The following is an 18,448-nucleotide window of genomic DNA, read 5'->3' as shown; positions in this document are numbered from 1 at the left end:
TCCAAAGGGAAGCCTACTATTCTTTCACTCTAAACTAGCAGAGCTTTTCAGCTGGTTGATAGTGATTGAGTCCAACAACAGTCTACTAAAATTCCAAACAGGACAAGCTCATAGGCATGTTGCCTAGACCAAAACCCAGATCAAAAACTTGTAGTGATCAGAGCTGTTAGAGTGGAGGGAAAGTGATGAACCTTTACCTTAAATCAGACCACTTTGGGAACACTGAAAGCTTGTAGGTCCCCAGCCTAAGTTATCTCTGTGATCTTCATAAAACATAACACTCAATACACCAAGAAAGTATTCACGTGACCAGTCCAGAAATTCCTACCACAAGTGTGCACAGTCTGATCCTGAAATAAGGTCCAAAGTCAGGAAGTATATAAAAGAATGAACAAATAAAAAAAACTATCATAAAAAGCAATTATGGTGTCAGGGATATTCAAGACACAAACCTGAAAGGAGAAAATGACAAAACTATCTACAGGCAAAGTCTCAATGAAAAACACAGCTTGGGCACAAATTCAACTACAACTCCTAGAAGAGATAAAGCAAGAGACTTTAAAAACAGTTAAAATGCTTCTACAAATGAAATGAAAGCACTAGAGGAAAATGGAAAAGAAAATAGAACAATGGAAGAAAGAATTAGAAAGGAAAAAACTGCTCTACACAGGTAGTATAAAATCTTGCCCAAGTAACAAATTCCCTGAAAATTAAAATGGACCAAATAGAAGCTAATGACTCCACAAGATGTTGAGAAATATTAAACCAAAGTAAAAAAGAAAAAGAAGAAGAAAAGGAAGAAGAGGAGGAGGAGGAGGAAAGAAGGAGGAGGAAGAAGAGCAGAAGAAGAAGAAGAAGAAGAAGAAGAAGAAGAAGAAGAAGAAGAAGAAGAAGAAGAAGAAGAAGAAGAAGAAGAAGAAGAAAATATAAAATACCTTTTAGCAAACTAACTGACCTGGAAAACAGACTGAGGAGAGATAATTTAAGAAGAATTAGATTACTTGAAAGCCATGACCAAAAAGGAACCTAGACATCATATTTCAAGAAATCATGAGAAAAAAACTGCCCAGATCTCTTAGAACCAAAGGGCAAAGTAGAAATAGAAAGAATCTACCTACCACCTCCTGAAAGAAATCCCCAAATGAAAACTCCTAGGAACATTATAACCAAAATCCAAAATTTTCTGGTCAAATTAAAAATATTTCAAGCAGCCAGAAAGAAATTCAAATACTGAAGGGCCAGAGTAAGGCTGTGATTTAGCAGCTACCACTTTACATAAAGGAGTTGAGAGCTTGAAAAACAATGTTTCAGAAGGTAAAAGATATAGGCTAACAACCAAAAATAACTCACTTAGAAAAATGGAGGATAATCTTACAGTGGAAAAAATTACCTTTAATGAAAGGACTTCTAAGCATGCCTGATTAAAAGAACAGAGTTATATAGAAACTTTGAAGTGTAAACACAGGAGTCAAGGGAAACATAAAAAGGTAAATATGAATGAACAATGATAAAGGACTAAATGGGATAAAGTGCTTTCATTTTAATACGGGGAAATGACACAAGTCCCTTGTGAATCAGAGGTTATGGAAGGAGTTTAGTTAGACAGAAGGCCTGGGAGTGGTTTTGTTATGTCTTGATCATAGAAGAATGAAAAAGGAGGGAAAGAGGAATATATTGAGAAGGGAGCAGGGAAGGAGAAAAAGGTTAGGGAAAACTAACTTACACAATCAAGGTACATAAGTAGAAGGAAGGAGTGGGGGGAACAGCTAACACTTGAACCCCAGTCTCATCTTGAACTGGTCAAAGCAAAGAAGAATACACAAACACACAATTTGGTACAGAAATATGTTTTATTCAATAAGGAAATAGGAGGGAAAATGGAAGAAGGAGAAAGGGGAATTAGAAGAAGGATAGATTAAGGGAGGGATTCATCCTAAGCCATACAAAGTCTAACTAAAAAAAATATTTATAGTTCTTTTAGAGATGGCAAAGAAGTGAAAATTGAGGGGGTGCCAGCAAATGGGGAATGACTGAACAAGTTATAGTATATAAATGTGATGGAATGCTATTATTGTATAAGAAAAGATGAATGAGATGGTTTCAGAGAATGCAAGGATGGGCTTATATGAACTGATACAGAGTGAAGTGAACAAAACCAGGAAAACAATTTATACAAAGACAACAATATTGTAAAGTCAAACAACTTTGAAAGACTTAGAAACTCTGATCAGTATAATGACCAAACACAATTGCAGAGGATTAACGATGAAGAAACACACTACCCGCCTCCTGAAGAAAGGTGAGTTAGAATGCAAAATGAGACACATTTTTTCAATGGATATGGCCAATACAGAAATTTATTTTGCTTATTTATGCATGTTTAAAATGGGGGTTTAGTTTTTCTTTCTTTCTCAATGGGGGAGGTGGGGGTTGGAGGTTGGGAGGGACAGAAAGAAGATTTTTGCTGATTGAAAAAAATTAACTTAAAAACAGGTAACAGGATGAATATAAGAGCATGGAACAGTCCTGTAAAAACAGTTTGAGCAGTGCTAAAGCTCAGAATGAGCTGAGGTTGATAACTGAAATTAAGGTCAACCAAATGATTTGTTTGAGGTTTTTTTCTATATTGAGAGAAAAAGGGGGATCAAAGAAGCAACAGAAGCTTTGCATGGGACAACTGACCAGAGTTGCTTTGCTTCTGTTTCTTCTACCAAGAAGAATGACCTTCATACTGGGATTGACAGAACAAAAATGACTAATAGAGAATTGATACCCAAGATAAGAAAGGAGATGGTAAAAGAGCACCTTGCTATCCTTGATAAATTCAGGCCACCAGGACTACAGGCTCCATATGAGTCAGCAGATGACTCTACCCTCAGGTACTGAAAGAACTGACAGATGGGACTGCTGACCCACTGTCTTTGATATGTGAAAGATCATGGAAAACTAGAGAGGTAACACAAGATTAAGGAAGGGCAGAGAACAAAGTCTACAAGCTACAGACCAGTGAGCTTGACTTCAATTCCTAGAGAATTTCTAAAAAGAATCATTAAAGACATAATTAATGAACATTTAGAAAGAGAGGGGCTGATCACATAGAGTCAGTGTGGTTTCATCAAGAACATGTCATGCCAGACTAATTTCATTTCCTTTTTTGACAAGATTGCTAAATGATTGTTATGGATATAAAGTACCTAGATTTTAGCAAAGCATTTAACAAAGTATCTCCTATTATTATTGTGGGAAAGATGGAGAGATACAAATTAAATAATAATGCAATTAGGTGGATTCCAAGCAGGATAGATTCCAAATTGCCAGGATCAGTGACTAGCTGTTAATGCTTCAGTGTCTATAGTAACTGTTTCCCTTTTGGCCAGGAACCCTGAGAGTCTTCCCCTCCCAGTTTGACTTTTTTTTTTTTTTGAGTTTTGATTAAAGGTGCCATCCTTTGATTAACTACTTAAAGAAGCCTATTCACTGAATGGACATTACCTTGCTCAAAGTGAGAACCTGAAAAGACCTTAGCCTAAAAGGGCCAGGGTCTCCCAATGCATCCTGGGCCATCTTCAGTCTTCCAGGTGAATATCTGATCACTGCACCCAGATGGCTCTGGAGGAGAAAGTGAGGCTGGTGACCTTGCACAGCTCTCTCTCTCACTCAAATTAGTCAACTGCAAGTCATGTCATCATTTCCCTGATGTCATGATCCTCTTCGAAAACGAAGGACAAACACAACCTGGGCAAAGTCTTTCTGGGAGGACCCCAGGGATCTATACTTGGTCCTATGCCTATTATCAATGATTTGGATAAAGGCATAAATGTCATGGTCCTCAAGTTTGCAGATGAGAGAAAACTGGAAGGAATTGCTAACAAACTGGATGGCAGAATTAGGATTCAAAAGTAACTTGACAGGCTAGATGGAGCATTGGGCTGGATCTAATAAAAAACCCCAATTCAATGAGAACAAATGTAAAGTCTTGGATCCAAAAAGTTAACAACACAAGTACAAAGTAGGGGAGGTATGATTAGGTGGTAGTTGTTCTGAAAAAGATCTGACAGTTTTAATGGACTACAAGCTCAAAATAAGTCAATAGTGTGATGAGACAATCAATATAGTTAAAGCATGGAAAGGCATGTTGTTGTTGAGTCATTTTTCAATTGTATCCAACTCTTTGTGACCCCATTTAGGGTTTTGGGGGGCAAATATACCAGAGTTTGCCATTTCCTTCTCCAGCTGAAACTGAGGCAAACAGGGTTAAGGGACTTGCCCAAGGTCACATAGCTGGTAAGTATCCGAGGCCAAATCTGAACTCAGGAAGATGAGTCTTCCAGACTCCAGGCCCAGTGCTCTATCTACTGTGCCACCTAGCTGCCCATTGAGAGGCACAGCTTCCAGGAATTTAGAGGTATTTTTCCCAGTATACTCTGCCCTTGAAGACTTCATCAATAGTATTATATTCAGATCTCAAAGCCACAGTTTAGGAAGATCACCGATAAGCTGGAGAATGTCCAGAGAAAGCCAACTAGAGTCTTGAGCTCATGTCATATGAGGATGAAGGAGGCAGATATGTTTGGTTAGGAGAAGAGAAGACTCAGGAGAGACATCATAAGTGTCTTCATTTATCTGAAAGACTGTCAGGGGGAGGAGAGATTAGATTTGTTCTATCGGTCCCTGGTAAAAGAAGCAGGAGCAACGGACGGGAGCTAAAATAAGAACAATTTAGGCTTGATGTCAAGAAAAACTTACTAAAAATTAGAACTGTCCCAAAATATAATGGGCCCCCTTGAAAGGTGGGGGGCTTCCCTTCCTTATAGGCCTTCAAACAGAAACTGGACAACCACTTATTGGGTATATTATAATGAAGATTCTGATGGTATATAGGTTGAACTAGATGGCCATGGAGATCCATTCCAACTCAGATTTGGGGATTCAATTTTAAAGTCCTAGAAAAAACTACCTACACCTCTTGTTTCCACTTTTACATCACCCATTTACTCTTCAACCCCTAGCAATTTGGTTTTTGACCCTGACATTCAACAGAAACACAGCTACCAAAATAATTTTCTTAATGTGTATGTCTGATTTTGTAACTCCTCTACTCAAAAATGTTCTGTAGCTCCCCATTTTCAACTACACACACACACACACACACACACATATATTTGTTTTGAGATTGGTCTTGAAACCATCATGACAGCCACCCCCCCCCAACCTTTAAGGGAGGCTATAGCTTATAGAATCTATGCATGGAAATCATTGTTAAAGATTAGGCCTGATGGTCTTGAGGCCATCATTATGGTCTCCCCTTAAGGGAGGCTGTAAACTTACAGAAAATATTCCTGGAAAAATAATCCTGATAATATTTTAAAAGGCTATTACAGCTGTGGGATTCAAATAATATTTTGCCTACTGTCAGCTTGTTTTTCTCTCTGATAACCAACCCCCAAAATAATGTTTTGTCCTGACCCCTGATATGCAAATTGGCCAGCTCCTGGGATGCCACCCAAAATCAGAATGTAAGAACCACACCCTTCCCTCTAGGAGGAGCCCATCTTCCCTTCCTGCTGAATGGACCCATGTCTCTATGTTCCCCAATGTAGCACCAAATTCATATGAGTTATACTCTATGTCTGCATGGTGTCTGAGTTGTAAATCAGGTCTCCTTCTCCCTCTCCCTTTCCCCCTCTTCCCCTTTGCTTCCAACAAAGCTTTACATTGAACTGGTTCCCAGTGTTTTACACATCTGAACTCCTGAAGGTCTGAACTCATTCCCCAGTGTCTCTGGCTGGCCTATAGGCCTTTCCTTAGTCATAAACTGGGTACCCAGACAAGAACTTAACCTATTGATAGCCACATCTACACTGGGGGAATATGGCACTGTGAGCCCAGGTGTAGAAAGTAGGGCTCAGTAGGGGAACCCTACATCCTCCCAGGAGGGACTCTCTTATGCCAGAGGACTGTCACAAAACAAAATTACACGGACTGGCATTTAAGACTCTATGCCGTCTCATTACAATATATTTCTCTATGTTTATTTCATATGACTACCCTTCACCCCTCTACATACTGGCCCAATCTGGACTACTAGCTACTCTGAAAACTCAAGTTGCCATCTCCCATCTTCCCAAAGGTTGATCTTCTTAAAAATATACTCTGTCCTCCATCAAAGAAGGAGCTAAATGGCACAGTGAATAGAGCCCTGGATCTGGATTCAGGAAGACCTGAGCTCATATTTGGTCTCAGATACTTACTAGCTGTGTGACCCTGGGCAAGTCATTTAACCTCTGTCTTAGTTTCCTCAAGTGTAAAATGGGGATTAATAATAATACCTACTTAACAGAGTTGTTGTGAGGACCAGATGAAATAATACTTGTAAAGAGCTTAGTGTAATGCCTGATTCTGTGCTACTGGATGCCTGCTATGGTAGGAGCTTAATAAATGGGTGTTTCCTTCCTTCAAGGCTTTACCTAGGTGTCACCTTCTCCATCAATTCTTCTCTGATCTCTCCAAATGAAACTCAAATTTTCCTAATGCACTTGGGGAGAGCTCTCCTTCACCCCCATCATGTTCTACCCTTGCATGTTGATATGCATCTTCATGTCACACCTCTTCTACCTGATTATAAGCTTCCTATGAGTTGGGATTATGCCATTTTTCATCCCAATATCTCTGGAGCTTAGCAAAGAGGGCCTGATGGAATCTTATAAGTGCCAGCTTGATCTCCAGGCTCCCCACCTTCCTCTCTGCTCATTCCCCTGAGGCCTGGAGTGTAGGACTCCAGGCTGGGCCAAATACAGTGGTCTGGGGAAGAAACATTCAGCAGACCCAGACAAGCAGGCCAGTTTTGTTCCTGTCAGATTAAATTTCGTCTACATTTAAAAAACAAACAACCCTACACCTATAGAAGTTCTCAGTTTTATGTAGTCCTCTGTTCTGTCCTGAGAATATTGAAATATTCATGTTTGTTAAGTTTATAACAAAAAAGAAAAATTAAAGCAATAGCAACAAAGAAATAAATAGCAGAGCCAAGGGTCAGCAGAAAGGCTCAGCCTGGGATCAACAGCCCTAATATTATCCCAGGTCTTTTTGTACTAGAAACAACTTGAACCTCAAGCTAATGGACAAATTGCCTGAACCCTCTCACACTGAGCTACTGCCAGGGTAATCACGATAAAGTATGCCAGGGATGATGGGGGATATGGATTCGAATCTTTCCCCAAGCCAAATCCTGAAACAAGTACTCGGATATCCAGAGCAGGACCAGAACCTGAGCCTACCAAGCAAAGCCAGGCAAGCCTGTGTCCCCACTCAGGAGCCCAGCCCTTCTGAACCATACCTGTCTGCCTTGTATATGATCTGGGCTCCAAGGCAGATGAAGCCTTGGGTTTAAGGAATGAGTTTTTTTCTTCCTTGCTGGGAAGTGGTTCAGAGACAATGGAGGGATAGCAAATGAGGAGGGGGGGGGAGGGGTCTTCTTTATCTGGGGAAAAGAATAATAGAAATCTGACAAGCCCGGATTAATACTCTAGACAGGGACTAAAAGATGAAGAACTCCAGAGGTGAGGCTGGTGTTGGACATTAAAAATGTCCAGGAAGGGGTGAAGCAAGAATGTGCATTATCACTATTACTATGCAATATTGTGCTAGAAATACTAGGTAAAGCAAAAAGGCAGGAAAAATAAATCAAAGGAATAAGCGCAGACAAAGAGAAAATGAAATACTTTTTGCAGATGATATGATGGTTTACGTAGAGGACTCTATAGAATCCACCAAAAAACCAATCAAAAAATTGAAAATTTCAGCAACATTGCAGGAAACAAAATAAGCCTACACAAATCATCAGTATTTCTGTATATCACCAACAGCAAGAAGAAATAGAAATAGAAATTCCATTTAAAATAACTATAGATAGTGTAAAATACTTGGAAGTCTACTTGCCAACACACACATAGGAACTGTATGGACACAATTACAAAATGTTCTTCACATAAATGAAGATAGATCTAAATAACTGAAGAAATATTAATTGCTCATGGATAGGCTAAGCTAATAGAATAAAAATGGCAATTCTACTTGAATTAATTTATTCAGTGCCATGCCAATCAAACTATTAAAGGATTATTTTATAGAACTAAAAATAATAAATTCATCTGTAGGAACAAAAGGTCTAGAATATCAAAGAAAATCAATTTTTTAAAAAAGGGAAGGAAGGGGGTCTATCAGTACTAGATCTCAAACTATACTACCAATTGTATGCATCAAAACAATTTGATACTAGGTAAGAAATAGAGAGCTTGATCAGTGGAGCAGCTTAGGTACACCATATACAGAAACAAATGAATTCAGTAAGCTAGTGTTTGATAAACTCAAAGATTCCAGCAACTACAGCAAGAACTCACTGCAAAAAAAAAAAAAAAAAAAACTGCTGGGGAAACTGGAAAATAGTAAGGCAGAAACTAGGCATAGATAAACCTCTTACACCATATCCCAAGATAAAGACAAAATGGGTGCATGATTTAGACAGAAAGGGTGGTACCATAAGCAAATTAGGAGAGTAAGGAATAGTTTATCTATCAGATCTGTGAAAAAGGGAAGAATTTATGACCAAACAAGAGACAGAGGACATCACGAAATGCAAAATGGGTAATTTTGATTACATTAGATTTAAAAGTTTTTGCACAATTGAAGCCAATGCAACCAAGATTAGAAGGGAAGCAGAAAGCTGGGAAATGAGTTTTATAGTCAGTGTCTCTGATAAAGCCCTCATTTCTAAAATATATAGAGAATTGTTTCAAATTTATAAGAATACAAGTCATGCCCCAATTGATAAATGGTCAAAGGATATGAACAGGAAGTTTTCAGATGGAGAAATTAAAGCTATCTATAATCATAAGAAAAAAATGCTCTAAATCAGGGCTGTCCAACCTTAGGTTTTTATTGAAACAATAAACAATATATTTTGATTTGCCATTTTAGTGAGAGCTCTGCGGTAGCACAGCTTCTGTTTACTAAAGAATTTATGTAAATTTCTATACTTGTAGATGGGGTGCATAAGTCATACTTCAGGCTACATTTTGGGCAGCCTTGCTCTAAATCACTATTGATTAGAGAAATGCAAATTAAAACAATTCTTGGGTGCCACCTCACACCTATCAGATTGGCTAATATGACAAAAAAGGAAAATGACAAATGTTGGAGATGTGGAAAAATTGGAACACTAATGCATTGTTGGTGGAGTTGCGAATTGATCCCATCATTCTGGAGAGCAGTTGGGAACTATGCCCAAAGGGCAATAAAAGTGTGTATTACCTTTGATCCAGCAGTAGCACTACTAGGTCTGAATCCCAAAGAGATCATAAAAAAGGGAAAAGGACCCACATGTACAAAAATATAGCAGCTCCTTTTGTAGAAATTGAATGGATGCCCATCAGTTGGGGAATGGATAAACAAGCTGTGGAGTATGAATGTAATGGAATACTATTGTTCTATAAGAAATTATGAGCAGGGGAATTTCAGAAAAACCTGGAAAAACTTATACGAACTGATGCTGAGTGAAGTGAGCAGAAGCGGAACATCGTACACAGTAATAGCAACATTGTGAAATGATCAGCTTTGATAGACTTAGCTTTTCTCAGCAATATGAAGATCTAAGACAACTCCAAAAGATTCATGATAGAAAATGCTATCCATATCCAGAAAAACTATGGAGTCTGAATGCAGATCAAAGCATACTATTTTCTCTCTTTTTTTCCCTCTTCCTCATGATTTTTCCCTTTTGTTCTGATTCTTCTTTCACAACATGACTAATGTGGAAATATGTTTAATATGATTGTACATGTATAGCCTATATCAGACTACATGCTGTCTTGGAGCGGGGGGAGGGGAGAGAGGTGGAAATTTTTTTTAAAAGACTTAAAAAAACTGTTGAGATCTTTGGGAAGGTCTTAAACTGTGGGTTTCAACTGCTGAAGGGATCATGAGTAGAAAAAGTTTAAGAAGCTCTGGGGAAAAAAGCATTAAATAATAAAATGAGATCATCTACAAGAAAAAAAAAGTAGTCTAGCAGAATGGAAGTAGTGTGGCAGAACCTAGACACAGACCAGCATCTCACACTGTATATCAAGATAAGCTCCAAATGGGTGTGTAATTTAGATATAATGGGTTATATCATAAGCAAATTAGTGGAGCAGGGAAGAAATTACCTGTCAGATCTATAGATAAGGGAAGAGTTCATGATCAAACAAAAGATAAAGAGTTTCACTGTAGGTAAAATGGATAATTTTGATCACCCAAAAATTTTTTAAAGGTTTTTGCCTTAACAAAACCAATGCAGCTAAAAATAGAAGAGCAGTAAACTGGGGAAAAAATCTTTGCCGCAAATTTCTCTGATAAAGATCTCATTCCTAAAATATATAGGGAATTGAGCCAAATTTAAGAGAAAAAGAACCATTCTCCAATTGATAAATGGTCAAAGGATATGAATAGACAGTTTTCAGAGGAAGCTACCAATAATCATATGGCACTAATGTGTCATGACAATAGTCATATAAGTCATATATCACTAATAATTAGATAAATATGAATTAAAACAATTCTGAGGTACCACCTCCCACTCATCAGATTGGCTAAGATGACAGAAATGGAAAATGACAAAAGTTGAAGGGTATTTTGGGAAAGCAGGTACACTAACACACTGTTGGCAGAGCTGTGAACTAATCCAGCCATTCTGAAAAGCAATTTGGAACTATGGCCCAAAGGTATTAAACCGTACATACCCTTTGGCTACTAGGGCTATACCCCAAGGAGATCAAAGAAAGAGGGAAACAACCCACATGTGCAAAAAATATTTATAACAGCTTTCTTTGTGGTGGCAAAGAATTAGAAATTGAGGGGATGACCATCGATTGCAGAATGGATAAACAAATTATGGTATATGAATGTGATGAAATACTATTGTGTTGAAAGAAATGATGAAAGGGATGGTTTCAGAAAAATCTGGTAATACTTGTACTAACTGATGCAAAGTGAAGTGGGCAGAACCAGGAGAACAATCTACACAGTAACAGCAACATTGTAAAGAACCAACTCTGAAAGACTTAGTAACTCCGATCAACACAATGACCTACCATATTCCAAAGGACTCATGATAAAACATGTTAGCTACCTCCAAATAGATAACTAGTGGACTCAGAGTACAGCCTGAAGCATTTTTTTTCTTTTTCTTGTCTTTTTTTGGGGGGGGCAGGGGGAGAGTTGGAATAGTGCTAATGAAGAAATTTGTTTTGTATGACTATCTATATTTGTAATAAGTTTTGTTTTCCTTGCCTTCTCCTTGGGTGGGGGAAGGAAGAAGAGAATTTGTAACTGAAAAAAAAAGAATAAAAAATTCTCTGTGCTTTAAAAATAAGTAAATAAAAATACAATAAAATAACACCCGTGAAACAAAAAATATCACGAGAGAGATAAATATTTATCACCAAACCTGTCCCCTTCTGCCTGGAGACAAAAATTTGTATCAGAAAGCACCTCCCTGAAAGCAGAAGTTCTTTCTATTAAGCCAAATAGCTGGGTCATCTAAAAAGGCAGTGCCTTAGAGGAAGGGAAGAGAAGAGACTTAGCCTTGACAACAGTAGCATTCTCTGTTAGAGGCTGAAAAGCTGGGAAGTTCCCTCTGCCCTGCTTTAGGGCTCTTTTCCTCCCAGGAAATGGCCAAACAGTGCTTATTCTCTGAGAGTTTTCCTGAGACACCCAATAACTTAGAAACATAGAGTCTTAGGGTATCAAAGCTGGGTCAGTCCTTAGGGATCATCTTATTGAACCTTTTCATATTACAAATAGGGAAACTGAGTCCCAGGGGATGAAAAAGACTTGCCCAGGATCACATAGGTCATTGGTGGCAGAGTGAGGACTAGAATTCAGGCTTTCTTACTCCAGTTCAGGATTCTTCCTAACCTTTAATCAGATCATGATTCATCCGCAAGTATCTTCTCCAGATCTATATCGTAAGACAAGGACATTCAGGATAGCCCAGAGCTCAGACAGAAAAAAACAGGATGAGAGGGAAAGGAATAGATTACACAAGCCAAGGCTCCAAGGGGCCAGAAAGGACAAAGTATGACTCAGCTCCCTCACAGGTGACAGGCCCCACTATCCTTAGAGGCCCCTCTCCTCCAAAATAGTTCCTCCTCTCCTTCACTGGCTATTGTCCCTCCTCAGCTGAGGCAACTTGACTCTCTGCCCAGACACCCTTTTATTAGACAATACAGGGTGAGCAGGATAGGTTTTTAATTCTCTTCCTTGGAAGAATTAAAACCTTTCCCCCAACTAAATCACTGATGTTTCCTCTACTTTTTGGACATAAAACATGTACAAATGAAGCTAACAGACAGCTGGCTCTAGGTGCTCATTAATCCTAGGGGAGACTAAGAGTCCAGCATGAATTAAATCTTTGAAGGTAGCAGCATCAGCAAAGTCTTGGTCTTATCTCCAGGAGGCCTAGTCTTCACTTACTGGCAAGGCCCACTTTCTTTCAGTCCTGCCTTCCCATTGGAAGGCCTGGCATGTTTGGATTAGGATTGGGGCATCTGTGTCAATCCCCTCATCCCGGAAGGGGAAGATGGGAACTGCCCATCCCTCTCAGAGCTAAAATCCTCCGGGCAAGCCAGGGCTGAGGCCAGAGAGTGCACGTGCTTGGCTGGAGGAGGGGGAGGTTTGGGGCTTGGAGCATATTGCTGAATCATCCCCAGAAGTTGGACCGCCTGCGTTGAATGCTGCTTAAGGGGTGTGGAGGCAATGGGGGAAAAGACTGATTTTAGAAAGTTTGGATAGGAGTGCGTAAATCAGGGAAGTTAGAAAAAAAAACCAAGTAGCAGAGTAATGTCTTTTTGCATTTCTAACTCCCAAGGTCAGAAGCATTGGGAACATTCACCACAGCAAGAGGGCGTTGGCCATTTGTTTCTGCAGCATTTCCCTAGCCAGGCTTATTTCACTTTTGCTGTGAGCTCAGGGTCTGTCTCTCATAGTGTCTCCTGGGCTTGGGGATTCCATTGCCTATAGGATGGGGTCGGGAGGGATGGAAGGGGTGAGTATTAGTTAGAGACTCAGGGGGCCTGGCTCTGGCATTGTTTGTTGGGGTGACCTGGCTCTTTCTGTCCCTCTTTTTCAAATGGGGAGTTAAGTCTGACTAGCTCAGGGGTTCTTACCCTTCTTTGTGTCAGGGACCCCTTTGGCAGTGCAGTGAAGCCTATGGGCCCCTTCTCAGAATAATTGTTTGTTGCTCACACTTGTAATTCAATTCAATTCCATCAACATTTATTAAGCGCTTACTATGTGCCAGGTGCTAAATTCCAGGTAGAGGTTAGTGAAAATAAGGATGTGATTTTTCCCTATCTAAATTCACAGACTGTTGGCCCCTGGTTAAGAACCCTGAACCACATAGTCTCTCAATTCATTAGCACGGTACCCAGTGCTGAATGGTCACTTAATAACAAGTTGTTGAGTTATTGATTGGTTAATCGATTGGGACTTTCTTTCAAGTTAAGCTCCCCTTCGCCTATGATTTATGATTAACCAAAAAAGAGGGTCAAGGAAAGGGGAATTGCTGAAGACAGTTGAATCCAAACTCCTGGAATATTTGACTCTAGTGGTGGGGTGATGGGATCAGTCCTGCCTGGCTGGAATGACTCTTGCTGCCCCACTATAGCTAGCATTTATAGCAAGCATTTAGCTAACTCCTCCTTTAGGTTGGAGTCATCTACCCTTTGAAAATCAGTGGCCAGAGCCTCCAGCTCAGCTCCCTCAGTCACTGTGGCCCTGACTGCCTGCCCTTCAGCTAAACACCAAAGGGAATTCCCCCATCCAAGAGAGAAAGGATCTGATCATTGGCTTGCCCGGCAATGCTGTGCCTCTTCAAACTCCTTTAGAAGAGGAGGCTTTAGAGGCTGAATCCCCTCTTAATTCAGTGCTGTGTCCAGACAACCAAATGTCTCAGTGGGAACTTCTATTTTCCTGGACACATAAATCACTGCTATTGCCCCACGTGCTAAACAATAGAGCAGGCTCTCGGTGTGCTGGTGCTGTGTGAAGACAGAGGCCTTGTCTGTCTCCCTCATGGCTGAGCAGGGACCACAGGCAAGCCTCCCAGTGCCCCTCAATCACAGTTGCATTCTAATGTGCCCTACTGTGTGCCAGGCACTGAAGAAGTGCCAACGTTCTTCCTGTCTGTTTGGGAGCAGAATGGCCATGAAATGATGGAAGATCAACACAAAACACACAGTGATTAGGTTCCAAAACGCATACCCTCAATTTCCTTATCTATGGAATGGGGATAATAATATTTACACCACCTGCCTCTGGGACCATTGCGAAAAAAGTGCTTTACAAGATAACAAACTGAGGTATCATTATTATTGTTATCTCGTTCTTTTCATTTTTCTCAATGGGGTTCAGAAAGAATCAGTCCAAGGATAAGTTGCTCTATTATTACCCCTTTATGTTTAATATTCTGCAGACTATTACACAGGTGGAGAAAAGGATTCCTTTTTATAATGGAATAAGAGCATTGGGATGGAAGTTCATCTTCAGTAGACTCACTGAAAGCGTTGCTGGGACATTATCATCACTGTTATTATCATCATTATTAGTATTATTTTTATATCATTATGTTAGAGAATCTTTCATGATACAAAAGGCCTATGTGTTCTCAGGGGAATTATCTTACTCTTACCTCATAGCCCCTACTTACTCCAGGAACTTGGAAAGATGCAGGCAAGATAACCACTGAAATATGGAGCATGATTCCCCACTTATAAGTAGAGCCTTCACAATATTCCAAAGGGAAATTTTTATTAAAATGAGAGAAATGAGATAGAAATCCTCAGATGAGCAGTCATTAGTTTCGAAGATGCGAGTGGATTCTCATTCACTTATATATAGTCCCAAATATGAGAGCTTATTTGGTAGAGGCCCCTGTCCCACCAACCCTGTTGAAGCCTCTTACTTTCTGTCTGTTCCCTTCCTTTGGAAGTAGGGGGCAGGTGACATCTCTTTCTCTCACTCTAATGGTTCCTCAGGTGAAGCTGGCAAGTCCTTTATTTTTTTTTTCCATTCCATCTCCTTACAAACAGTATCCTGAATTGTTTTCTACTCCCCAGCTCACTACTGCTATTTCTCCCATAAGCCCTCCTCCTTCATCTTATTCAGTCTCTCCTGTTAGCCTGTCCAACCAATACCAAACCTATCAAGTCAGAGCAGACACACTTCATTTCCCCCAGTTTTTTAGTTAAGAAATGGATGAAAAGGGGAGATACGCCCTGAATTCCCTACTTTTTTTTTATCAGCACCAACAATCCATGCAAGATGTAGTCAAGAGGGTTGGAGCTGTTAGAAAGGCTCCATGAGGAGGTGGGGCACAAGATAACAATATGAATATTAATGCTGATATTAAAATAACAAATACAGCTAGTGCAGAAGCTCATATTTAATCACCATAGCTCACAGGGTGGGCACAGTATATGCCTGCTCATGGGGACAGAACAGGGTAAACATGAGAATGTGGGTAGACTGGGTAGAGGGATACTGAAAATTTGGCTGATACCAAGACAAAATTAGAAGAGGTAATTATGCCTCTTTCATTCTAAAAATTCAAACTATAAAGGGTCTACTGATTATAACACCTACAAGAGAGGAGGCCATGGGTAACAGATATGGGATGGGATTTCTCTAGTACTCTGGTTCTTTGGATAACAAGCCTGAGCTTCTCCAAGCCTGAGTGGAGATCCTATCCCACAATGTATAAATGTTTTCAGAAATGTCATAGGATCATATCGACTCAGAGCTGGGAGGAACCTGAGAGCTCATTTAATCCAGAAAAGGCAAGAGATTTACCCAAGGTCACATAGATAACAAGTAGCAGAGTCAGGATATGAACTGAGGTCCTCTGATTTTAGAGTGAGTGCTTGTCACCATGTTGCCTGCTGTTGTCTGAGAAGTAACCTTGAGTGACAGAAAGGATGAATGTTACACACTGGGAGGCAGTTTGATATCCCTATAACAATGAACTTTCTGAATCTGTTTTGCTATCTATAAAGTTCTATTTGTACAAAAATATTTATAACAGCTATTTTTGTGGTGGCAAATAATTGGAAATTGAGGAGATGCCCATCGATTGGGGAATGGCTGAATAAATTGTGGTATATGACTATGATGGAATACTATTGTGCTATAAAAACTGATGAGCAGGCAGACTTCAGAAAAACCTGGACTTACATGAACTGATGCAAAGTGAAGTGAGCAGAACCAGGAGAATATTGCACACAGTAACAGCAACATTGTATGATGATCAACTATGAATGGCTTAGCTATTCTCAGCAAGACAATGATCCAAGACAATTCCAAAGGTCTTATGATGAAAGGTGCTGTCCATCTCCAGAGAAAGAACTGATGGAGTCTGAATGCAGATTGAAGCATGCTTTTTTATTTTCTTTATTATATTTGCTTTTTTTAGTCTGTGTTTTCTTTTGCAATATGACTACTATAGAAATGTTTCATATGACTGCACATGTATAATTTATATCAAATTGCTTGCTTTCTCAAGGAGAAGAAAGGGCAGAAAGAGAGGGAGAGAATCTGGAACTCAAAATTTTAAAAAACAAATATTAAAATTTTTGTTTACAGGTAATTGATAAAAATTAAAATTAAATTAAAATTATAAAAACAAAAAATGTGAATTGCTATCATGATTTTATAAAGATGTGCTGGAGTCACAAGCATATAAGCACAGGGGCCCTGGAAATGGCCAAATCCCTCTGGCTGCTAGCCCAACCCCCACAGCCATCATGCAGGGAAGCAACTCCTGGGGAAAAGGGACCAGTGATCCCTTCCAGGCGCCACACACAAGACCGACAAACCAGCTTAGCTGAAGCAGCAAGACATTTTGAGGGAGAGACAGGAGGCAGCATGTGCCAGGTACATCAAACCACAACCACCATTTTGACCACCATCTCCCCTGATGGAGACAACTCAGGGGTTCTGAACCCAAGGGCCTTGGGAATAGCAATGCTTCTAACCCAATGCTTTCAGCCACCACCCTAGGACATCCCCTATGGAGACGCAGCCTGACTACTGCTCCTGAAGATGCTAGAGCCACATTTGTTAAAGACAAGAAAAGATAGTTCTTTTTCACCAAAGTCCTTGACACTTTCAAATGGTTTGATATCAGAAACTGATATGATTTTATGGGTGGAAATAACATCAAAGAAGAGACATTACCACCTACTTTGCCAGCATACCCTAAGGACCAAGAGATATTTGTTTCAGCTGACTTGCACCTGAAACTTTCCATCTGTGTCATCTCCTCCTTTTTTAGAATGTGAGGTCCTTGAGAGCGTGGTCTGTCTTATTTTTCCATTTGTTTCCCTAGCACTCAGAACAGTACTTTGCACAGAATAAACAACTAATAAATGCTTTTCATTCATTAATTCATTCATTTGTTAAAACTCACAGGAAAATCTCCAATTGGGTTCCATTTCAGTCAGTAGTTTCAGCTTCCAAGTTACCTGTCAAGCAACAACAGAATCTGCCATAGATTCAGTCCCTTCCTGCCCCTTCCTATCATTAATCAGGAAAATGACCCATGGCAAACAGAAGGAAAGGAAGACATTCACCAGTTTGGAATAATCCACCATATGGAGAATTGCCCCTTGAACAACGAAGAGATAGTGGTGTTCCTCTAAGTCTGGCCATGATCTCCTTCATCCTCCATTTTCTATCCCTGCTTCCATTAAGGAATCGATAAAGGGCTCTTTCTGTTTGTCATTAGTCGACAGGGTCCTGCAAATGTATCCTTTCATATAGAATTAAGATGAGAAAGTCTCTTCAAAAGAGCTGAATGAACTAAAGCATCTGCCTCGGGCATTTTATCATGAAACAATTTTAAGTAAATTTGCCCTAAAGCCCTAAATTTATGGAGCTATATTGATCTTAGAGATTTTGAAATAAATTTGTGACTTTCCCAAAGCTTGTATGAACTAAATGATTCTATAGGACAAGGAAGACAATGAGTTACCCTGTGAGCCTCATCACTTTAGCCTCGCATTCAGAAGTAGTGTAATCAAAATGTGTCCGTTAAGGTTTGGCCACCTAGCCAGAGTAGCATCTCTTGTAGTTTCTCCACTCCCTCTCTTGATTGTTTCCCCTGAAAAATCCTTCAAAGAGACTCTGTTTTTATAAGTTCACTCTTGGCTGGAGGGACTCGTGCACTGAGAAGTGCCCACCAGGAAGGCAGACAGGAGGTTGGCCCAGGATACTGGCCCAGATAAAGGGCCTAGGATGGGAGATCCTTGAAATGCAGAGAAAGAAAACCAAGTCTTTGGCTTCCTTGCAAAGAAGGTTTGGAAGACATCAGAGTGTCTTCTTTCATGTTACTGTCTTCCTTTGGGAAAAAATAAAA

The sequence above is a fragment of the Trichosurus vulpecula genome, chromosome 3 (assembly GCF_011100635.1).
Source record: "Trichosurus vulpecula isolate mTriVul1 chromosome 3, mTriVul1.pri, whole genome shotgun sequence".
Taxonomy (NCBI): Eukaryota; Metazoa; Chordata; class Mammalia; order Diprotodontia; family Phalangeridae; genus Trichosurus; species Trichosurus vulpecula.
Note: the sequence above shows the minus strand (reverse complement) of the source record.